Source organism: Aedes albopictus, chromosome 3 (assembly GCF_035046485.1).
Source record: "Aedes albopictus strain Foshan chromosome 3, AalbF5, whole genome shotgun sequence".
NCBI lineage: Eukaryota > Metazoa > Arthropoda > Insecta > Diptera > Culicidae > Aedes > Aedes albopictus.
The window spans coordinates 186,982,033-187,007,790 of record NC_085138.1 but is presented as its reverse complement, the minus strand read 5'-3'; the positions used below and the strand labels follow the sequence as shown (position 1 = coordinate 187,007,790).

The following is a 25,758-nucleotide window of genomic DNA, read 5'->3' as shown; positions in this document are numbered from 1 at the left end:
TAATATACTTGATATGAAAAAAATATTTGTTTACGTGAAGATATGACGAAGCCACAGCTCAAATTTTCACGAGCGAAAATCTGAGGAACCGAATGTCAGTTTGTGGCTTCGTCATATCTTCACCTTAACGTTTCGCTAATAAATGCAAATACATTACAACACTCCAATTTATTGGGTTTTACATTACAACATGTTTCCTGTATTGCACGCGAACTTTCAATGTCGAACTTTTAATAGATTCTTCTCCATACTACTGCCGTTCAACTTACCCGATTATTGTAATAAATATATAAATTATCACAATATTTTGCAACTCACATTTATATTTTACGACATAAAATGGCTTGAGTCTTCCTGTAAGAGTTTCTTTAACGACCACTTCAGTCCACTAACGTCAACCCGTGGCACTATCAGGAGGATTTGTTTTGCTATTTATAATAATGGTATAAGTTTGCTTGAATAAGATGAATGGGGTCAATAGTGACGTAGATCGCAAAGGAAACTTCCTTGAATTTCTTCATGCCTACCACACGATAAACAAATGAAAGCCCCTCTACAGCTCAACAGATTCAATATGTTTGATAAGTCTTATTAGAGTAATATTTTCAGTTTTACTTCCAATACCTGTTTTGGTTAAGTTCTGTCGAAACATAATATGTTTCATTTGTTCTTATGAAGTCAAATTGAGTGTTTCTGCAGTATGTATGCAAACATGTGTAACATAATGACATGTTCAGTATGTTTCATAAGTCATATATGAGTATCATTTTCAGTCTGTCTTTCAATACTTGTTTTCGATGAAGTTTTTGTTAAACATAATATGTTTGGTTTGTTTACATTAAGTCATATTGATGTTTTTTCAATAAGTAAAAAAACATATGTAACATAAACTAAAATCATTATTTTTAACTAGGCTATGTTACACTACCGATCATAAAAATATCGATATGATGTTCAATATGTAATAAATTAAGAATGAAAACTATACATAATGTTATTAATGAAAACTCATGCTGAAAAATGTAATGAGGGGATCATTATACCAGAAATAGTTACTGTTCAGAAGTTTTTTCTTTGATTTGCGGTAAAGGTAATACTAGATTAAATTTGCATATTTTTATTTTAATGACGGAAATCCTTATCGTCTTTCATCGCATTTTTTATGAAAAATTACTCATTTTACGAACCGACAACAATGTTGATAATGATATTGATTTTCACGAGGTAATGACACTACCTCCTGTAAAATTTTCGTTTATAAAATCAGCCCAAAAATGTAAAATACATATTCTTCTTCTTCTGACGTTGTCAACACTGGACCAAAGCCTGCTTCTCAGCTTAGTGTAAGTCTACGAGCACTTCCACAGTTATTTATTTAGAGCTTCCTCTGCCAATGTCTGTTTTGTATGTGTATGTCACTTTAATATTTCTTCATTCGTATCCATATAAATTGTGATGGCTATATGTATGACATTGTGAAAAAAAATATTCTTAATTTACATTAACAAACTTTGCAGATTGGTAAGCATTTAGCTAATTTCTAATCATATCTCGAATCATTTAGCATGCCGTGTCCAAGTATGCCATTTATTTTTTCATTAATACTTTTAATATTTATAAAATATCCAGTCAAATATCCCATTTTTATCCATGATGTATGATTTTTTGCAGGAATTAGAAATATTATTTAGGAAAACAAAGCACTTTAGGTTACACATGATCAAGTAAAACGATGTTTTTAATTTGTTTTATTTTATTATCCTTCAGAGATAAGTGTTTATAAGCCACATTAAATTTATCGAAGTACAAATGCCTATTTCACCAAAAAAAATGACTCGCACCACAATTGCTGGTCATAGAAAGCCAGATTTAAGTTGAAATAGTTTAGCTGAAACAATATCGCAAGCCATATTTTGCACTTGAATAGTTTTTTTTTTTACATTTTCAAACTTAGTTGAATACGGTTATGCAACAAACATTGATTACGCTTTAGAAAAGAAACTGAATTTTCATCCTCAATTAGAAAAAGAAGACGTGTAGTTTGTTTACTGAAAGTTGTCAGAATTATGTATTGTAAAACATACTAAGAAACATTATTAAATTTGCTTTGATTCATATAGAACATGATTATAACATCTCAAATATGTTGTCGAAGCTCCACCTTCTGCGCTTTTTCGGTCATATATCTGTCTGAGAAACGGTTTTATTGTTATGAACCAAAACACAGTAACTGGCCATATTGGAGTCGAAATAATTCCTATAGAACATGTTGTGTTACTTGGGTAATTGGTTGCTTACACATACCAGAAAATGTTCATCGACCAAAATGTGACCCACTTGAAATTTTGTTTGTTGCACTTAACTAATCTTAGCTGTATTGCAATTTTACGTTATATTTTCCGCTGAACCAACCAACCGAGAAAGTCACATCCTCAATAACAAAAAGTGACATTTATTGAACCACTTTCATTCGCCCAGCTCAAACCATTCCATTCATCAATACGATTTAAGGCAACATACCCACCAGTTCACGGTGATTCCCATATTTGGCAAAAAGAAGATTGCCATTTGTGCCGAAGGCACCGCCTTACTCGCTCGACATCCTCACCATGATCGTCTAACTGGCGTTAATTAACGCACACTGGGTCGTCTTGAAATTTCTTTTCTGTTTATATTTTTTCGCCTCATCCGGCCCAGTATAGTAGTGTCCGTCCAGCGACCAACCATCTAATAGACGTACCTTATTGCCTCTCCCAAAACCGGTAATGCGGCGGCGGCGGAGCAATAGCGCAATGCAATGCCACGCTATGCTGGGAGAAATTACGTCAAGACGTTTCACTTTCATAGAACGAAACCGGATTCACAGTTTAAGTAATACGTTTTACATTTCAGTAAGTTCATTTGCTGCCAGGATCATTTGCGCGAGCGGAGATGATCGTCAGTGATGGTAATGAAGCCTCACACAAGTAGGTAAGTGCACACGCCCGGCTGCTAGTCTATGGGAAACTGGCTGGTGGGACAGAATCCAAATAAACTGAAAGTCTTTTTAATTGGAGGTTTTTCTGCTTGTTTTATCTTATTGCCAACTACCGGTGAAGATTTGCCACTCTCGCTGTCGCTTTGCTTATTGGGTTATTGTTGCCAGGTTTTTGCTAATTCCAGACTATTTCGGGTGGTGGGTAGTTTTGCTTTTTGTCTTGTTTCCTATCTTCTCTCGTATACTTTATGGGATTCGCGAGTCTTCCGTTACCTTTCGTCGCTACTTATTTACTTTTTTGGTGCTATACTGATGATTGATGGCAGAGTCAATGTCAAAGCCAGCCGGCGTGGCGTGATTTGTTTTTGATGATCAAGTAGTGACACTGGGGAACCCGTTCGGAGTATCAAAGAGGAGCTCACACACATAGTATGTTAGTGGGACACCTTGACAGTTGCTAACTACATAACGAGTTCACTTTAAACAATATTCACTGGTTTGAGGGTGATGAAAACATCTTGTTTTCCAATGACATATCCAGCTTTTTACGCTATCTTGAGGGGTGATTTGATTTTGACATTTCTTGCCAACAGCCCTTGCAGCATTAGAGCTCATCAGAGTAGTCGAAAATTTCAGTTCAACTACAGAAAAATGTCAAAAATTTTCACCTTCGATGTTTACAAGATTATATTTTAATTTTTCTTTCTGTATGATTTAAATATTAAATAGCTTTTTCTTTTATTTTAGGTTTGCGATTGCCGCCACAATTTCTAATACCGAAACAAATGTAGAGGACGTCGAAAAACCAAATGGGTTTATTCCAATGTTCGTAATTTAATCAACCAATGACAACCCCAACTTGTTCCGGAGTATCTCTTCACTTGCATCGCTCGCCCTACCAACCTAACGAAATTCTTGGTCGATTTTTTAAATGAATGTATGAAATCGTTATTTGTGGGGAAATCTTACAAAATTGGAATGATTTTTTGTCTAGCATAGCATCTCCAGCTCTAGCTCTAGCTTACTGGAAAGTAGAATTTAAGTTATTGAATATTATCGACACTTATAGATCACGGCCACAAACAGTGGTCACTGGTCATTCTCTATCATCTTAATAACTACTCCCTCCCCGCAACGCATTCGAAAAAAAGTTGCAAAGAAATCGTGCTACATTAAGCATTTTGAACGTTTCCCAAGTGATATTTTCCTTCAACATCGATGTTCCAGAATGCAACTGGCCAATGCAATTGATCTATTCTGGATTCTTTCTACTCGAAATTTCAGACATAGCAAATAAAAAACTCCGAGTGTAGGGGTACTCCGGAGCAAGTTGGGTTTGTCGTAGTTTTGCGGAAATTGCGAACATTGGAACAAACCAGGGAACAAACCCATTTGGTTTTTCGACGTCCTCTACATATGGTTCGGTATCAGAAATGGTGGCGGCAATCGCGAACCTAAAATAAAAGAAAAAGTTAATAAATATTTAATTCATACAGAAAAAAAAACTTGTAAACATCGAAGGTGAAAATTTTTGACATTTTGCTGTAGTTGAACTGAAATTTTCGGCTACTCTGATGAGCTCTCATGCTGCAAGGGCTGTCGGCAAGAATTGTCAAAATCGAATCACCCCTCAAGATAGCGTAAAAAGCTGGATAGCGGTTTTCATACGTTCTATCCTTTCTTCTTGGTGTAACGTTCATTCTGGGTTGAAGCCAGATTGTCAGCTTCTATTTTATTGTTCTGTTAGTACTTCTACTTTTATTTGCATGTGCATATCGAACCTGCCAACTTCAGCAGGTCTTGTGCAATACCCGTGCGTTTATCACTGTGACTATATGGGTCCATCTCAGTCCCAGCTGAGAAGTAGTCTTTGTCCCAGTCGGAGCATTCGCTGAGAAGATGAAGAAAAGGAAGACGTACTCTAGTTGGCTTGTCTACTCCAGATTTCTACCTTTTGTGTGAGATACTGCATAAATGGTTGATACAATGTACAAACTCAAACTACATCTGAAACACTCCAGGTTAAAGTGAACTTACTGAATTAATAAAAAAACTATTAGGGTACCTACCTGTACCAATTATTGCACTACCTAAGGAAAATTATTTGTCCAAAAATAACGTGAAGACCACCGAATGTCATCAATATGTTAAGAGACAGATTGGTTTCCATACTTCACAGGAAAAAAAAAATAAAAACAGAGCCAAAACTACTTTTAATATTTATTACAGCGTACCAATGATAGGAATCATGTACCAGTTATGGTTACATTTTTTAACTTCGGTTCCTTTTTTGCACTATTTGCATATATGGGATTATCCATAACTGATACACTTGGCGAAAAAAAGTGAAAGGAAGTCAAAATTTTAAGGAAAAAAAAATATTTCTACCATAAGTTGAGCACAATGTGGAATTCAAATGAGTGCAACCATCTTAAGTGAACGTGATCTGTTGTTCACAAACATTTTCTTGTTGATTTACATCGCTAAAGGGCGAAAATCAACTATGGCGAATAATTGGTACTATAGCCATAATTGGAACACGTGCCATTGAAGAGCAAAAAAGTATCGATTTTGATGCAGTTTTTGTTTTTTTTTTACTTGGAAATTTCTTTCTTATATTAAAACGGGATGGCTAGGCCCGGCCGGAGGTAGTCTGGGGAGCGACTTTTATTTATGTGCTCATTTTGCCACACTTCCTCTGTTTTCAGTCGTTTTGCCTCCGTCGTCATCGTATGCAGTGCATCCTTCTGGTTCATTCCGAGGAATCTAGCTGAAGCTGGTGGCAGCAGCCTCCCCAGACAACCAATTTGCACGTATAATGAAGTTAATGTTCATGTTATACGTACCTTTATACGGTAAAGTTACATCGCATAAGATGCAGTAAAAGTGCCTTATGCGTACATAAGTGGAGGCGCTATACGTGCATTGACGGAAAAATAATGACGCTATATGACTTGAAGCGATATCTTATGCGATGTATGGTATGCACTATTGCGACGTAATATAGCACCTTATGCGACTTAAAATATTCGAAATAAAAAATCTTGTCACCTAAGTATCGAACTAATAACCTTTGAATTATCGAGCCGCACTTCACACTTAGTACCAAACACTACTTATGAAACACACTGATTAAATGTCATGACATTCTAACTCACCTCAGTGCTTGTTCGAATGCACTTGGTTTCCGTACGCTGTACGTGTTCGGCAGGCTCTTTGGAAATCAAAATGATGTAGCATGATTTCCCCCACAGTTACCACTACTCTTCTCTTGCTAGCACCACCCATTGTTAATTAAAAGGTCAACAAAATAAAAATTATGACTTTGTAACTTGTTTTGTAACCATAATAATGACTTTTCACTTTCTTTTAACTTTTTGGCACTCCAACAGCACCTCTTTCATTGTTATCACATATCACATCGCAATATGCCAACGTTAACGATTCTAGCTTATGCGAGTTTGTATGTACATTTGAACGAGTTTATTTTCACTTTTGTGCGATTTAGTTTGTACACCAATGCGAGTTAAACTGACATAATTAGAAAAGCACCAAGCGAAGTCGTATAATCATCGCAGTACGCAATTATGCGAATTCAATTGACACTTTGCGAGTTCACTCGAACGCTTTTACGAATAAGCAAAGTTCGTCGCAACAAAACATCGGAATGTCGTCTACTACGATGTAGTCATGCATTATAAAAGCTAATTTGCACTCTTATATGATTTTACCAGATACATCGCAGTAAGTTCAAAAAATAACATCATATGCGATTGAAATTGTCCCTCAGCCGTACATATATGCGATAGTGACTTAAAATAGTACTTTATACGATGTACAGCGTGCATCCTTATGCGATGCCTGGTTGTCTGGGTCGGCAATGGGATGTTGCTCTAGAGCCGCTGGCTGCCACAGGACGGCAAGCACTTCATCGCTTTAGCCCAGGGATTGGCGGCATGCACCGTGCGGTGCGAAAAAAGCGTGTGCTTCACACAATCGCAAGTGCTCGTCTCCCGTTTTGCCGAGAGACAAGAGACGTATGAGTGAGAACTTTCGTAATTGTGCGAGAGACAATCGCAGCACTAGCTCTACGGCGCAGGGAGTAATGCACGGTGCTTGGGACTGCGCTTGTCTCCAAACAGAAAAAATCAATTAATAAATTAATTGAAGAGTTTGTGTTTTCGGCAAAGTTGTTAAGCTTGTCAAGGGTTGACAAGTGATGGGTCGTTTGATTCGAATTTTTTCCAATCGTGCGTAGTATCAAGCCAAGTGCCAAGCACGGAGACAAGCACCGAGAGAGTGCATACGACAGAGCGTGAGAGACAGGAGAGCTCCAGCGCGCGGCAAAGTAAGCGAGCAACACACAACCGATTGCGCGTACTTGTCTCCTTCTAATTTGTTGTGCTGTCTCGTAGCAGAGTGTGCGGCACGCAAAGAGTTTTGAGTCGCACCCTATCCCTGCTTTAGCCACATCTCTTATTTATATAGGGCTGCTTCTAAAATAGTCACAGACCTGTGTGTGGAGGAAAAATTGAATAGAAAATAATCTTATGTCCATGGTTTATAATATTTAACGGTGGTTGGGTGGTAGACGGACGGTATCGATCGGTAAAAGGGTCACCACCGTTGAAATGACAACACAAATGGTTACACAAAACAAACAGTGGCTGGAAGAAGAGAAATCTGGGGATTTTTTTTTTCCATTCGTGCTTGGATTAAGCGATGGTATCCGCCAGGAATACTGCTTAAGGACAAACGTCTTGAAATCCCGCTTCAACAGTGCATCAAAACATCAAATCCATAAATCTCAAGAAGCAAGCTCCAATCAATAGCGTACTTCATTATTCTGTTCTTGCTCACTTGTAATAAGGTTAAAATAAGAAGCTCAGGTACGCTGGTGTTGTGCACGAAGAGATTTGTGCGCTCGAAATCGTGAGTAGGTGCCAAAGTCGGCCATAGTGGCGGCCATTTTGGGATTCTAACAAGTCTTTCCTTAACTTCGAGTGCAGGAAATTACATATTGAGAATTTAGTTCTTTGCGAATTCGTACTGAGATATTGGCGGATCCCTACCAAGATCATTGGTAAACGCCCCGAAATGCCTTGAAACGGCTCTGGAATCCTCCTGAAGATGACCGGAACACCTTTGAAGCCTTTGAAACTCATTAAAACGTCACACTAGTCCCCTTTAACCTCCTGGAACCTGAAGCCTCCAGAAACTCGCCCAGAGGCCTCTACTGAAACGCTTTAAAACGCCTTTGAAACCCCTCCAAAACCTCCGTGAAGCTCTCCTGAAACGTAAACCACTTCGAAATCTCTTGTAGACCCTCTGAAACGTTCCCATGAAACATCGCGTGATTTCACCTTAAGCCGCTCTGAAATGTTTTGAACCCCTTCTGAAACCCCGTGGAACGCCCTTGAAACGTCTTAAAATGCCTCTAATATTCCCCTGAAATCTCACCTAAAAGCCCATAAAGTTCTTCAAAACTCTCGGGAACCCCTTTGAAACGTATTGAAATCTTCCTGAAACGCCACTCTAGTCCCCTTAAACCCCTTGGAACCAGAAGACTCCAAAAATTTGCCCATATGCCGCCACTGAAATGCTTTGAAACGTATTTAACCCTCAAAGCCCCAGGACAAACTTCTTATTTTTAAGTGTCTGATACTCAGGATCTGTAAAATATAAAAATAATCGGTTTTCACTATGATGGATGGGAAGAGTTGTACTTCATGTAAGAGTAGTTGTAAAACCGGAAGTCCATGTTTGAACCTGCTTTTGCACCGGAAATAAGTGTTCCCTGTTGCAATGTTTTGGCGAGTCGTCTATGAATCTGGTATTTTATAATAATTCTGAAATCTTTAACAACTTGAAACGGTAGGCCAACGCAAGAACACAATGCTGAGGCTGCTTTCTAGCATGAGTTGCATCTGAAACTTGGTCCCAGAAGTGTACTTCCGGTAGGACTCCCTAAGACCCAATTTCGTGATCATAATCATTTTGCACCTGAAAAGATGATTTTAGAAGTTTGGTGTCTATGAAAAATTTCTTTAGTATATTTGAGCCCTTCTTTTAAAAGTATCACTCATGTGATTAATCCACCTAAAATTAAAACACGGGTCATACTTTTAGCCAACGAATTTTTACTAGATCATTGCATACTTTTAGGCGTTTATCGGTTTCTGTCCCAATGCACAAAATTGATTCCAATTTGTAAAAGCACGTTTCGCTAAGAAATTAAAGACCAGATTTAGATTCCATCTTGATTGATCTACTGAGAACTAACAGATAATTATTGAAACAGTAGCCAAAAGGCAGCTGTATAACATATCGCCAAACACCAGGGAACACTTATTTCCGGTGCAAAATCTGGTTCAAACATGAACTTCGCGTTTGACAACTACTCTTACATGAAGTACAACTCTTCACATCGATCATAGTGAAAACCGCTTATTTTTATATTTTACAGATCCTGAGTATCAGACGATTAGAAAAAAGAAGTTTGTCCTGGGGCTCTGAGGGTTAAGCCGTTTTGAAACCCCTCTGTAACCTCCCTGAATCTCTCATGAAAGCTCCCGTTAACCACTTTGAAAACTCTTAAAACCCCTCTGAAACGACTTTAAACGCTTCTCAAATCTTCCTGAAACTCCCCTTGAAACTTCGCATGATTTCACCTCAAAACCTTCTAGCAATTCACCCTCCTCCTTAAACTCCTTTGCCATCTTGAAATTCATTTAGGTAATAAACTGATTCCACTAAGGTAAGAGTTCTTTTTATGTTAGCCCAACTTATTACATAAATGAAGGTTCCAGTATGTGCTGAGATTCTTGACGGGTTTCGCTTCGGAAAGACTCTTGAAACTTTCATAAAACTTAAGTAGCTTTGTTTTGGCCTTATGATTGCTTTAAAAGCATCCTCATATCGACTTAAGTGATTCCTAAAATTTTACTTGGACAAACAATTCCCAGTTTAATCTGCTGAATCTCGTCGTGAATTCCTATGATTTCTTTCAACTATTGGTTGGAATCTAGCAAAATTCGTGATGAAGTAATTTTGATCCTTCGTGCATACCTGATGAAATTTTAAGCGCTACCTATGTGATCATTTCTCGCTCAAACCACTGCAAAAGTTTGACATTTGCAAATTTCTGATAAAAATTGCAGTAGACTTTTGTGTGACGAAATCTTGGCAGTTTTCGTTGGATGATGTTTGGCAGATTCTCAGCGAGAAATTCAGGTGATCCCTATCTAGGTAAAACAATAGTTTTGTGTAGGCTTTGGCCATTTTAAACCCAAATATTGGTTATTAAAATCTTAATAAACCTAAATGTAAGTATATTTTTGAAAATATTTCCGAACTTTTTCAGGTCTGATTCCTGGCGGAATTCTTAGTACATGCATTAGAAGAAACTTGGCGAATTGTAGATTCCTGTGCAATTCATTAGGCTGGTTTTATCAAGATTTTTAAGAGGTTTTAAAACTGTATTTAAAGCTTTTATAAAACTATAAATATCATCGGAGCAGGATATTTTGAGAGTCATTTTCAAAGTTCGTCGCTTTTCTGGATCTCTAAAAGGATTGAAGGATTTCCCTAAGAGTTTTTAGTCAATTACAAGATCTAAGCTGGAAGTTCTGCCAGATATTTTTTTTTCAAATTCCAGATCCTTGATTCAGACCTCATAAGAGCTTTTGATAGATGACAATTTTTCTTTAACTGATCTACATCTAAAGTTTTAAATGTACGTTGAGAGAAAAAAATAATGGATTTTTTCTTACTAAGAAAATACAAATCTTCATTATGTTTTGGAAATTTTGCTCAAATTTAAGGATATTGACCCATATAATCACCAATATCTTGAATCCCACTGATTTGATGCAAAATTAAGTTCAGATGATCGAAACATAGGGCGACAAAGGGTATTATCGGCCGGTTTGTTCTCTTCGTCATGGGGGGTTTTTGTGGGCCATTTTGTCTAAAATTTGGGCATATAACTCAGCTTGCTTGGGAAGGATTTGAGGCCAAATCTGAGGTCAACAGGGTTCAAAAAACCTTCCATGACGAAGAGAACAAAACTGCCGAAAATACGTAAGTTCCCCTATTATATTCAGCTTTCTATTTATGCAAAAAAAATTATAATTCGTTGACTGCAACGCAAGTTATATGGAGCGGACCTGGTGTGTTGGTTAGAACACTTGACTATCACGCCGAGGACCTGGGATCGAATCCCACTCCCGACAAACTCACAAATGTGAGTTTTCCCTATGGAAGGGAAGTAAAGCGTGGGTCCCGAGATGAACTAGCCTAGGGCTAAGAATCTCGTTAATACAGTTTAAACGCAAACTGTAGAGCTCGATTTTGATATCAGAACATAATTATGCATAAAAAAATTTGGTCGTTGATAGAAGTTCAAGACTTTCGTTATTTTTTGTAAACTAGTGTAATTGACCATGCATCGGAAACCTAGCATCACCCTTGTTTACCTCTAAATTCTCGCCAGTAAGAAGTTTAGATCCCGGGTTTATACATTAACAGCAATACCATTGCAATAATGGAACATGTGTTCAGTAAAAAGGGTTCTAGTATGTTCCTTTCGTACTAGCTCTTTCCAGTCTTCGAAGAGTTAGTACATACATGGATCCCTAACCCAATTTGATTTCCTTTGCATTGAGTTTAGCCTCAGATGGTAAGGTTTTTAACTATATGCAAAGTAAAGTTGGTAAACTTAGTTTTATTCAAAAACTGGAAGGCATTAAAACATCAGTAGCAAGGACTAACTACTATAATACCTTGAATTACCAGAACACATATTCCAAAATTGAAAAATAGAACGACACTAGTTTTTGGTTTGGTAGATCTTCCACCGCAACGCAACTCAAACAGGTGATCTATTCACGCTGCGGACTCCGTTAAAGATCGATCATATTTTAAACCCCCTCAACCATTCATCTCTCAGCACGGGTCGCCTGACACCTTGAATTGGGGTTCCCTGTTTGGTGGACTTTACCAACCATCGTATGTTTGCTCTAACTGCGCGTAGAACGCTCCTTTCTCGTCATCAGGTCTTCCTTCGTGTGGGCAGTGGACGTTGATGATGCTGTAGTTGAAGAAACGGCCCTTAACTCTCAACATGCACATCCTTGCGTTGATCGACTGCCACCCGATCACACGTTGTCACATCTTGCCAAACACTATAAATCCTGTTCCCAGCTCATTGGTGGTGCCACAGCTTTGGTAGAAGGTAGCCGCTCGATGCCCGCTTTTTCACGCTTTCTGTCCAGTCCAACAAAGTTCCTGCAACGTCACGATGTCGAAGTTGCGGGGATGTAGTTCGTCGTAAATTATCCTGTCACATGCTGCGAAACCTAGTGTCTTGCAATTCCATGTTCCAGGTTTCCAATCGTAGTCCTTATTTCGTCGCGTGGGTTTCTGCCGATTATATCGAGTCGTATTTTCTCCTATGTTATTCGCAATGGGGATTTTTACGGGTGGCTTATTGAGCCTACGCCAACACTCCTGTCTCGCCGGAGGGCCATCGTGCCAGTTCTGTTTAACGTCCCAACCAACACTGGGACGACCACATTGATGGGGCTACCGCCTTGGATCTAGCTGGGCGTGGTGCAGCGTTTCTTACTCAGCTGCTGGATGCCAGAACAGACACTGTTTGAGCCGCACCTCCTTAGTGAACAGACGCTCGGGTGGTACCTCCTCAATCTAGCTGAAGTCAGAAGGACAACCGAATGTAGCGTTTCCTTTGAAAGTGTATTGTTAAAGTAGGATCAGTGGTGTCATCGAGGTTACTCCAAGTTACTCAGTCAACACGCTAAAAAAAACCCAATATGAGCATCCTGGCATTTATTTTCATTGTTTGAACTCTTGTATTGTTTCCGCTCTAACGGATATAAGAAATCACCAGAAATGTTTTTTTCCAATATTATTGCGCCCGCATAAATATAACAACAAAATCATTTTTTTTTTCTCTCCCATACTTGTTTAAAAATCTCTTGTGATATTGGAGACATTTTTCAAACATTTATTTTTTTTAATTTATTCAGGGATTACCCCACAAATTCCCACCAGAATTTTTTTACGGGCTCTTAAAAAACCTATCAAAGATCCATTCAAAAGGATGTTTTATGCTTCTTACAGGGAATAATTCAGATATTTCACTAGCAACCAAATTATTTCTTAAAAATTTAAAAAATGAATGGATCGCTTCGAAAATTCCGCCATGAATTTCTTCAGAAATCCTTTAGTAATTCAGAATTTCTTTGAGAAATTTCTCCAGACATTTAATCGAAGGATTTGTTTAGATACCACCCATTTTAAATTTTATTTGAAGCCTTCCATAGATTGCTGCTTCAGAAATTCCTTAGAAGGATCCTCCAGAAACATTTTCAAGAATTTCTACTTCCATGGGTTTTCTCAGAAATGCCTCCATAGATTATTTCAGAATATCGTACGCGAATTCTTTTAGGATATAGTCCATGGATTCTTTCAGAAATGCTTACAGCGATCAAAAACTCAGAATTCCTCCAGATACTTCTCCTAGAATCTCTTAAGCACAGACACCTTAAGAAATTCTTTCAAAATTTCCTTCAAAAATTCTTCCTAAATTTGCTTTAGTAATTTTTCCAGGAATTCCTTAGGAAATTTCTCTGGAATTACCTTCTAAGTACATTTCCAAGAAAATGTTCGAAGAAAACACAAAATAGATTTGATACACCTTAAAATCTCAATAAATTTGGTTTATTTTTGGTCTAAATCCGGGTAGAGCTGACGATCTGACGATCTGACGATCAAAACGTGAAATTGGTTTGATTGAGATATTAGAGGAAAAAGTACTGAAAATAAAATCAAAAATGTATTCTTGATCTATATGACCAACAGCAAAATTTGATATTTAGGAATCAATCAAATAGCTCGCTGCTATTGATAAGATCCTCTCAAGAGTTTAATGTGATATAAGGATGAAGTTCCAGGATTAAAGATGAGATTTTTAGTAGTTTACTGCCGTGAATCGTAAGTCAGTCCCATCTGTAAAAAGTAGGCATTGAGAAAATGGACTCTAAAGTTTTCAAATTTGTATTCTATGTAAAACTTTAAAAAATCACCACGAATTCAAAACTTCTACGATCATCATGAAACTTTCACAAAATGGTCCTAACCTGAAAACGTAATTGTGAAAAATTGACTGACTGAAATAGTGTTGGGTTTTGTACAGCAAGGTATACAAGTTCGTAATGGGACTGACTTGCGATTACTTTTCATTATGGGACAATCTGACTTGGTGTTGTTTTTCGATTTTACTGAACAAACTATACATTTTTATTCACGCAGCTGAAAGATCACCCGAAGAAAGATAGAAAGCTGCCATTAACTCAACTTTGCCCAAAATGCAGATGGGACTGACTTGCGATTCACGGCAGTTCTCCTCTTATCACTTTTTGATCTCATTATTAATATATACTTTTTGCGGTTTTTTTTCCTCTCCTCGAGAATACTTGCTTTTGCATATAGATGGGTGTCACATGCAATGATTCACGCCGCGCCATCTACAATCATGCAGATATAATTGTGGAGTGAGAACTTTTAGGAAGTTTTCATATAGGATATGTGTACCCTTTGTAAGTTTGGGGTCACCCCCTCAAAAATGTGTCATTTTTTTAGGCCCATATCTCCACCAATTTGCGTCCGATTTCAAAACCCTAGGTGTCATTCAAAAGATAATAAGTCAATGTAACTTTGTACATGATTTGGGTGAAAGTTTTGAATAAATATTATTTTTTTATATTTTTTTTTTCAAAAAAAAAAAGAATATAAACTTACGGCAGAGTCGCTGGAAATTAGGTCGACAAAATTTTACGATGAGAGCGTTAATATAAGCTATTTTCTATTAGCTTTCGACTGCTTTTCACCGAACTTGGTTTAAACATCTAGGAAAAAAGTTATAAAGTAAATTAACTCTTGATGTCATCGACCAAAAGTTTGGGGTCACTATCGTAAAACATGGAAAAGTGATTTGGTGATATCTTCATCATCTTTAGTTCAATTTTAATTCTTTTTGGCTCATTTCAAAGATAATTTACTAAATTTACATTTGATGTCCTTAATTTGACGTATTCGGCGAATTTTATATATAAAAATGTTATGTAAAGTTAACACATTTCACCACATTTCGAAAAATGAGGCAAATTCACGTTAAGTTTCAGCATGTAAGTAATAAGTATCATTCATTATGTTTCAAATAAGCCAAGAAGAATTAAAAATGGATGAAAGATGGCAAAGTTATCAACAAATCATTTTTCCATGTTTTATGATAGTGACCCCAAACTTTTGGCCGATACATCATTTTGAGTGGTGACTCCAAACTTTTGGTCGATGACAGCAAGAGTGAATTTACTTTGAAACTTTTTCCTATTTTTTTTAGCCAAGTTCGGTAAAAAGCAGTCGAAAGCTAAAAGAAAATAGGTTATATTAACGCTCTCATCTTAAAATTTTGTCGACCCAATTTCCAGCGACACTGCCGTAAGTTTATATTCATTTTTTAGACAATTTGGCAACTTAAGCAGTTAACATACCTACAAACATTTTTGAAAAAAAAAATCATTTAAATCAGGTTACTTTGACTTATTATCTTTTGAATGAGATCTAGGGTTTTGAAATCGGACGCAAATTGGCGGAGATATGGGCCTACAAAAATGACATGTTTTTGAGGGGGTGACCCCAAACTTTTGATCGGGAGTGTACGCTCCAATTTTCATGGAGCATAGTTTATTTTGTTTTGTATTTATTGTTTGAAAAAAGCACAAAAGATATCAAAACGAACGGATTTTTTTTCTGTATTAACGAGATTTTTAGCCTTAGGCTAGTTAATCTCGGGACCCGCACACTTCACTTCCCTTCCGAAGGAAGAACTCACATTTTGTGAGTATGTCGGGAGTGGGATTCGATCCCAGGTCCTTGGCGTGACAGTCACAGGCTTTAACCATCACACCAGATCCGCTCCACAAGAACGGAATTAATCGGTGCCGTAATTGATATGTTTTTGATGAGGAAGAATTTAAGAGCATGAGATTACCAAAGGACCAGAGACCCTAATACAATTAACATCAACTTTGCTGAAGGTTCAAGTGCAACCGTTTAAAAATAAGTTTCTGTAAACAATATGGATGGAATTTCGCTAAAATTGATATAAAACGTTGGAGTTTCACAAATCCTAACCAAATTCGCTGGGTTGCATTTTTCATAAAACAGAATTCGACAATACTGTAACACATTAAATAGTATTTTTTAAGAAAGTGCACTGCCTTGACACCTGGAGCCCTGGAGCATATGTTGTGAGTTCTTACCTGATCTGACAAAATCAAAGGTATCTGTAAGAGAAAAAAAGGAAAACAGAACATTTATTAGTTGCATAAGTTATGTACAAGATATGTCTATGTTTCAAATTTTACATGATCAACTTGAATCTTGATCAACAAATCATCATCATCATGGCCCAAGCATACTTACATTATTTTAAGCTGTTGAAATTATGCTGTTATCAAAATAGTAATCAAGCATATGAAAAATAAATTTGAAATAAATTTCTTCATATTTTTGTTCCATAAACCTTCCTTGGGTTTAAACCAACAGAACAAAACAAAGACGTCCCAAATGATGCTCATAAAATATAAAAAGTGGAATTGAGAAGCATTTACTCGATTTCTTGCAAGAGTTTACCCCTTGCCAGATTTCGTTGAGATTCTCGAAGCTTAGGTATGTTTATCAATTTTCAAATGCTTATACTAAACATTCTCATTTCTTTAATTGAGTCCCTCTTGCTCGAAAGCGATTATGTACACTTCTGCATAAAATGTTCATTGTGGTAATAATGCACAAACAAACTATAAAAGTAGAATTTCGAATATGGTAATCAGTATGCTGACAATATACATCATGGAAAAAATCTGCTTTCATTTTGCACTGCAACTTTCCCACATGTTTTCCCACGGTCTACATACGCAAGACACGAGTGTAAAAATATTAAAATGATTGCGAAATCGATTAAGTGAATTACACGTATTACCTTGACCGCCCTGGTAGCTCTCACAGCTTTCTACACCAGCCGGCAGCCAGCGGAAGCACACTCGTAAACTCGTAAAGCCAGCACAGTTATCTATCGCGCGCCTACTCTCGACGACTGGGATGGTCTCCGACCGCGCATAACTAACGCCACAGCTACCGCGCTATCACACAGATGTGAGCCACACAATTTGCCATGATGATTGATGAATATTGTTTAATCGACAAATAGTCGTTATGTAAGCGGTCAAACCCGTTACTTGATCCATTAACCAGGCACGCAATTATGTACCACACCCAAGCCGCTGGGCCGACGGACATCATTTGGAGGCACCATCGGTCGTCCAGCCAGCCTTGGGGTCAAAAGGAATGATCATTATCAGCTGTGACTCTGAGATACGGCCGGTGTCCAAGTTTTTATGTGCTAGATAGATAACTAGCTTTATTAGGTTGTTTTATCGAAACGTAGAGACATTCCAGCCCGGGAAAGCAATACATCTCGCCCAGAACAGATTCCGTTAGATAAGTGAACCTTCCAATTATTCATAGTTATACAGCGGCCATAAAACAAGCACGCATCCGCCGGCTACGGTCTTGTAACTTTCACTCGTCCTCACGCGGCTGGCGCGGGCGCGTGCGCTGTCCATTTCAGTAGCCGTTGCAGGCGGTGTCTGTGAAATCGAAATTTGCGTCGTTGTTGGTTGCTGGAGGTTGGTTTCGTGAGGAGGACGGTCAGCAATTTCCTTTGGCAGCACGTAACGGATCCACGACGAAGGCGTTGCGTTGATCTGCTACCATTATCTACTAGAGCAGCAAGCATCGTCTAACTATTATATCTGCTAGAATGTTGTTAGGCTAAGACACGGAGTAGAAGATTCTATCGGTCTAATTATCCGGCGAGTCTGACGAGAAGAAAGTGGGCAGACGATGGATAACCAACCACCCATCAGAAGTTGTTGTGCTGGCGTGCCTTGCAATTGATATTCTTTGTTTATAGAATCAGGTATGTGTCCTGCAATCATCATTTTACATCATGACTCGAAAAGAATGTTCCGAGGTTCTTGACTTACATGCTTTGTAAATTGGTGCAGGCGAGTATTATAAATGGTACATCGTGATCTGCTCTATCTGAAGCAAATTATCTTCTTGATCTTTATACATATCGGTGGATTTTGGTTCTCTATTATAATTATGCTCAGGCACGGATTCAGGACTGTGGGGGACCGGGGCCGGAGAGGATGTGGGAGCCCCTTGGAGCTACAAAAGCGATGTGCAAAAACTTTTTGCAAACTTCTCTGAACGACCACCCTTCGGACATGACCGGAAAATCCAAGTCTTATATAACTCGCATTTTGTCTATGTTTGTAACCCACGGGACTTCAGTTGGTTTGGCAAACCGAAAAAAAAAACACGATTCGTATCCGCAATCCGTCTTCTCACCTCGCGGGTAACATCATTATCATACGTCACTAGAATACCAAGATAAGCACATTCAATAAACAGTCAATAAACACATTCGCCCACAACTTCAAACTTTTCATCACCTAGCACCACTTTGACACATCTACCACGGCCGGACCGACGCTTACCATCAGGAATCATGTATTTGGTATATGTGGTGTTAATCGTGAGTCCTCTAATCCTCACAGCCTCACTCTTGAAAGGTATAAACACCTCTTCCACGATCCGATAGTCGATCGCGATGATGTCCCGAGCTCAAGCGTCACATGAATCAGTTTAATCGGCTTCGCCGGAAAACCATGTTCGATCAGAATCTGGTATATCTCGTTTTTCTTCCTTCACTGAATCGTCTGCATGTTGTACTCCTGAAATGAATCGCGAATCTGCCGTAGGGTGAACAACTGATCCTGTTGATAGGATCTCACGAAAGCCCGCCTGATATTCACCGACGAAGGACCCCTCGATGTTAAACAGAATTGTGGAGAAAACTGTGGACGCTGAATTGAGAAGTGTTATTCCTTTGTAGTTCGTACACTTTAGTTGATGCCCTTTCTCGCATAGCAATTTACGAGGCAAAAGGCTCACTCATCCAGGTTCATTTGAGGCTCTGACGTTCTAAGTACTGAGTTTCTTTTCATAGTCCGTATTGCGTTGCCGGGTCGGTTTCCGAGAGTAGCGTTCACATTTTCTTTCCTATCTTAATTTTTCGTGGTGGTGAAAGAGATTTGACAGGTTATCAGAGGCCTTCTGGGCTGCAAAACGGTGAGTCGGAAAAGAAAGCGTCCAACATAGCTCTGGTCCTCACAAGTTCCTACCTCATGCATCCACGGGTCAAGCGATGACAAAGACCGCCAGCTAAGAACTATTTGCTTAGCTGGTAGTGCAGCCTCGGCACTGCTGTCCTTCTGACTTCAGCTAGATTGAGGAGGTACGTCTCGAGCGTCTATTCACCAAGGAAGTTCGGCTCAAACAGCGTCTGTTCTGGCATCCAGCGGCTGAGTATGAAATGCTCCTCCACCGGAAGCTATACCTAAGGTGGCAGACCCACCACGGTGGATAGGGGACCTTAGGCTAACAGCCTACTGTTTCCGAAACCCAAAAAACTGTTACTGAAACCGAGAATGAAAGATTACGAACCATGTTACGAACTAATTCAACGTCAACGACTTTTAGCGCGAAACAACGGACATGAATTGGAACTTGGAATGTATTAACCCTAGCTGAGCAGGGTAAACTGGCACAACTAGCCAATGGGGCATGTCGTATGAAGCTTGAGATCCTAAAACTGAGCGAAGCCCGTTGGCCGAACTTTGGAGAACACAGATTGGCGTCGGGCCAAATTCTGCTATAATCTGGCCTACGATGTGAACATGCTCCTCGCCACCATGGAGTTGGTGTTCTACTCAGCGCTCACGCCCACGCTGCGCTCATGAAATGGGAACCTATTAATGAGAGGATAATTGTAGGACAAGATTCCGAAAGGTGATATCAAGATCCTCATGGGCGACTTAGACACGAAGGTTGGGTCTGACAACTCGGACTCATGGGAAGCCATGGTCGAGAAATGGGCGAAAACGGAGAGCTGTTTGCAGAGTGTTGTGGCAATAATGATATGGTGATTGGGGGTTTGCTTATCGACCAGTGCACAAAGTGGCATGGGTTTCCTGTGATGGCGTCACGAAAATCAAATCGACCACATCTGCATCAGCCGAAAATGGAGACGGAGCCTTCTTGATGTACGGAACGAACATAGCGCCGACATTGCGTCCGATCGTGATCTCCTAATCGGCGAGATCCTACTGCGCATTGTCAGGATCCAGCGACAGGAGGAGAAAATCGGGCGCCGGTTCAACACACGCCGACTGGAAGACGCTGCGGTGAAAAGGTCCTTCGTCGAGGAACTAGAGAACCTTGCTGCGAATATTCCAGAAGGTGGAAGCATAGAAGATCAATGGAAGGCCATCAAGAACGCCTTCATCGTCACCGGCGAGAATAATTTGGGTGAGCTACGCACCCGCAGAAAGCAGTGGATGACAGATGATACCTGGAGGAAGATAGAGGAGCGAAGGAACGCTAAAGCCGCGATAGAGCGAGCGAAAACACAAGGAGCCAAAGCCATAGCCCGTCAGCGCTATTCGGCTCTCGAGAAGGAAGTGAAACGCGCATGTAGACGGGACAAAAGAACGTGGGCGGACTCCCTAGCCGACGAAGGCGGAAAACCGCAAACACAGGCGACATCCGTCTCCTCTATGATGTTTCACGTCACCTTAGTGGGACCAAGATGAATGCTACGATGCCCGTAAAGACACGTCTGGGCAGTTACTGACCAACCCGGATGACCAGTTGAAACGCTGGTTCGAGCACTTTGGAAACCCTTTTTAAGTGTCAGTCACGCCATCAACACCTCAGCATGATCCGTCAAGGGTTCAACGTATTGCCCGTGTCAACACCGAAGCTACATCAGTGCAGGAGATAGAAACAGACGATCGTAGCATGAAATCAAACAGGGTCCCAGGGGTCGATCGCATATCAGCTGAAATGTTCAAAGCTGACCCTGTAGTATCCGCACAACTACTGCATCAATTATTCTGCAACATATGGGAAACCGCGACAATTCCGGCCGACTGGATGCAAGGCGTCTTAGTAAAGGTACCCATAAAGGGTAACCTAACTGTATGCGATAATTGGCGGGGCATCATGTTACTGTGTATCGTTATCAAAGTCCTCTGCAAAGTGATACTAAACCGGATACAGGAAAAGATTGACTCAACTCTCCGACGGCAGCAAGCAGGATTCCGTGCCGGACGATCCTGTGTGGACCATATTGTCACGCTCCGTTTCATCCTGGAGCAAATCAATGAATTCCCAGAGTCTCTCTACCTGGTGTGCATTGATTACGATAAAGCTTTCGACCGTCTCAATCACGGAAATATGCGGGAAGCCCTCAGGCGCAAGGGTCTCCCTGAGAAAATCATCTGGGCATTTTCGTGCAGAGTACTGCACAACGATGTTTTGTCCGATCCCTTCCAGGTCGTTGCTGGAGTGGGGCAAGGATGTATACTATCACCGCTACTGTTCCTCACCGTAATCGACGAGATCCTGGTGGGTGCGATTGACCGTGAACCAAATCGTGGATTGCTGTGGCAGCCCATTACCATGGAGCACCTAAATGACTTCGAATTGGCTAATGATGTTGCTCTCTTAGCTCAACGGTGCTCTGATATGCAGAGCAAGCTCAATGATCTTGCCAATCGCTCCTCGGCGTCAACAAGACCAAAACGTTGGATGTAAACACGGTCAACCCTTCCAGTTTTACGGTAGCTGGGCAATCAGTGGAGAATGTTGAATATCTTGGTAGTCAAATGGCGGTCGATGGCGGCACCAAGATCGACATAGGTGCACGAATCAAGAAGGCGAGGGCTGCTTTTGCGAGTTTAGAAATATATGGAAAAACAACCAGATCAGTTGACGCACCAAAACCCGAATTTTAACTCGAACGTGAAATCTTTGCTGCTATACGCCGGTGAAATCAGTGGAGAACACGCAACGGCTGTAGGTCGTCATCAATAGATGCCTTCGGTATATAATTCGTGCATGGTGGCCTCACAATTGGATCTCCAACATGGAGCTCCATCGTCGATGTCATCAAAAGCCGATAGCGACAGAAATTCGGGAGCGAAAGTGGAAATGGGTCGGCCACACTCTACGCAGGGGTGGAAACGAAATCTGCAAACAAGCGTTAGACTGGAACACAGCAGGACATCGCAGCAGAGGCAGACCCAGAGGGTCATGGCGGTGCAGCCTCAACAACGAAATCAAACAAGTCGACAGAAATTTGACCTGGCCACAGGTCAAGGCGACGGCTGGCAATCGCCCAGGAAGGAAACCTTTCAATTTGGCCCTCTGCACCACCCGTGGATGCCCAGGACTGAAAGCAAGGAAGTTCAGGTTCAGATAAGTTTCAAGGCGTAACACCTATTATTGGCAAATTATCCTAGCATTGTATTAAATATACGTAATGACCTAATAAAGTGATAGAAACACACATAACAGGATTACTTTTCACTGCTATTTGTCAGTTAGCATCTGTCTGCCTACCTACCCTTATTATGTCACTCCAACTGGTCTTAATGTCTGGAGGTCTGGACCTCATAAAAAACCACAGCAAAAAGCCACACGAACAACCGTTCCACCAGCCAGAGCCGTGATTATTGTAGCGTAGTAGCTAGAATTGCACAAGCCAGGACCCGTTCGTCCATCGGGGTGCAACAATGTTGCCAAAGACCGACCCCACCCCCTTCTTCCCGAAGCCACTCATCATCGTAAATTCCAGCACACAAACTTACCGACCATGGCGGAACACCACAAGTGTGTTCCGACTTACAGGAGGCTCAATCGCCTCACGTTTAATTACCGACGACGGAGTGGCCACAACTTCGCCCCACACCGACGACGATGAAGACCCGCGCCACAGATGTCATTACCAGTAACAGTAATAATCCAGCGCCAGCGTCGTCGCCGTCATCGTTTTCGTCGTATGTCAGAAACTCAGATAGAAGTATTGCTTTGGAGAAAAAGTAGATCATCTAACGCCAGTCAACCGCATTCGAACATGAGGCGCTGGCTACCGACGACGATCGTTGAGCTTTAAACCGACCACAACAGCCTCTGTGTACTACTCAGTCTAATTCTCATTGTTTTAACGAATCGATCCAACGCACTCGGTCGGCCAGCAGCGTTAGTTGCAAGATGATCTGGGGAAATCCATAGGTGCATTGGGCCACACGCCTCCATATGTTGGAAGAGAGCGGGGCGGAATGTACCTCCTGAAGAATGGATTCTATTTTAGCTTTTTTTTTTAATTTTTTTTGCGGCAGTTTGTCTTATATATAGCGAGTCTTTCGGATTCCCGGATAGGCCTTAAGAAGTTTTTTTTTATTCTTAATCACTTAACCTTATTTACAGCTCTTTTGTCCACTAGGGTACTACGTGAGCGATTCCAATTGGACGCTGCACTTCCACTTTGTACAGCGCCTAAATGTGTTCTATTCTATTCTACTTTGAACTGATTGCCTCCTTTGTGCTTCTTTCACTCTTCTACCCTGTCCATGGTAGAATGATGAGCACGATGATGCTGATGTGCGGCTGCTGTTCCTTTTCCAGTCCGATTATGAGTCCATTATGAGTTGCTGTTCGCCGATATCCAAAATTCCGGGTGCGTTAGAGCTATATGCTCCGAAGAGGGTCAGGTGCCAGCTGCTCTCGGGGGGAAGAGCAACCGACGAAAAATTGCAAGTGCCGGGGCTGGGTTCGAACCCATGACCATCCGCTTATGAAGCAAATGTGTGGACCACTGCGCCACGGGCCCCGACGGCCTTAAGTAGTTGACCGGTGAAATACCAGACTAATCCTCAATAATAAACTTCTTAACTAAATAATATTCCCAGAGATTCGTAGAAAATTTTTTAGGGGATTTTTGGTGAACTCTGCCCGATATACTAAGAGCGCCAACTGTTTGAAAGATTCTCGGTCAGGTTTTCCAACCACTTCCATGCCTACCTCCCCGAGGTACCAACCTGAAATTGCAAGCAACCTTGGGGAATATCGGTTACCCAACCCCGGTGGGAACAATAATCGTAGGGTAACAGGGAAGGAGGGAGGATCTTTGCCCATGCAGACTTGTTCCTCAATTCTCCAGGAGAAGCAGATCACAACGGCGTCTACTTCCCGGGGCGGCTGCTCGGTCACCGAGTTCCTGTAATGGACTCTTAGTTCAACTATGCACTATGTTCTACCGGAAAGTAGGGAATCGGTGTCCGGATTTGCGAGCCAGTCGAAAAAAGAATTGTAACGTGAAATCAGCAACAGAATCATACGAATCGAGAGCAATGGCAATGACCCAAGCGATTAAACAGGACTTACGATTGGAAACTCGCGCACGTGGAACTGCCTCTCAACTTCATCGGGAGTACCCGCATGCTCGCCGATTTACTGAAAGACCGCGGGCGCTGCAGGAGGTACATTGGACAGATTCCATAGCGAGAACGTTTAGAGGTAATCATACGATCTGCCAGAGTTGTGGCATAGCTCGGGAGTTGGGAACAGCTTTGAATATGATATGTTGATTTATTGGTTGATTGATCAGCCATATGCAGAGGCGCATGGTCGGTTGGTAACTGAATGAAGAAATTATTTGCAAGTTAAGGATCAAGGGCCGATACTTCAACACCAACAGAATCAACGTGCAGACCACGCACTCCTGAATCACTGATGATGACAAGGGCGCGTATTACGCTTAGCTCTACGCGAGTACTAACGCTGACTAAGCAACGTCGTAAGCGCTCGTGTAAGCCAGGAGGAGGAATTCAAACCGATGATTGCAAATTTCAGCGCCCAATAGCTTATGACACAAAAAGGCCTCCAACTCATTGATTTCACCACCTCTAAGAATATGGCCACACGTAGCACCTTCTTTCAACACAGTCTCACTTATCATTACAGCTAAAGATCATAACAGCATACGGAATCGCAAATCGACCACGTTTGATAGACAGTACTTCTTTGACATTATCGACGCCAGAACGTGGTGGTTATAATGACTATTACCACTACATAGTGATGGTCAAACAAACTGCACCCAAAACTCTTCGTGATTGACAACGTAAGATACCGGCGACCGTCCGACTGAAATAGTCGGACCCCAGCAAACACGAATCTCAGGGCAACGTAGTCAGACAAGGTCAAGCTCGAGGTCCCCTTAGAGCAGTGGTCACCAAACTGCGGCCCGCGGGCCGCATGCGGCCCTCGAATTGGTTTTGTGCGGCCCGCGAACTGATTTTGAAATAAATTAGAATATGGCCCGCTGGCAGGTTTTATGATGACAATCAGAAATATTACTTTATCTTAGAATTTGCATGAGAATGGCTATCAACTACTGAACTACTGTGTGATTTGTGGAGAAATTTTCAACAGTAGCATGCATAAATTGCAAAACTTTTCTGAGTCAGTATATTCAACTCTGAATAAATGGCCTCCAAAGTTTGACAGCCAATGATATTTCTCAAAAAACTGTGTTTGGCTTACTTTATGTACCAAATAGTGTGATAGTGTGAGTGTCTGCGCTGTTCGGTTCGTCTCTGAATATGCTGCATGTTTTTTGATAAATTACGTTGTCAATCTTGCATTTTTAAAACCGTTTTACGTCGTTCGTGTTACGTTGTGTGAATCTCTTGCGCATAGAATATAGAGAAGATCATAAA

General features: G+C 40.6%; 1 protein-coding gene across 5 annotated transcripts in view; it reads right to left on the bottom strand.

Moving 5' to 3' along the window:
- LOC109429174 (serine proteinase stubble) overlaps window positions 1–25,758 on the bottom strand; it is a 555,654-nt gene that overhangs the window by 179,591 nt on the left and 350,305 nt on the right. For all 5 annotated transcript variants that reach the window (XM_062856805.1, XM_062856807.1, XM_062856808.1 and 2 more), the window contains one exon: window positions 16,324–16,347. The gene's annotated coding sequence lies outside the window, so the exon portion shown is untranslated. The remainder of the gene's footprint in view (window positions 1–16,323; window positions 16,348–25,758) is intronic.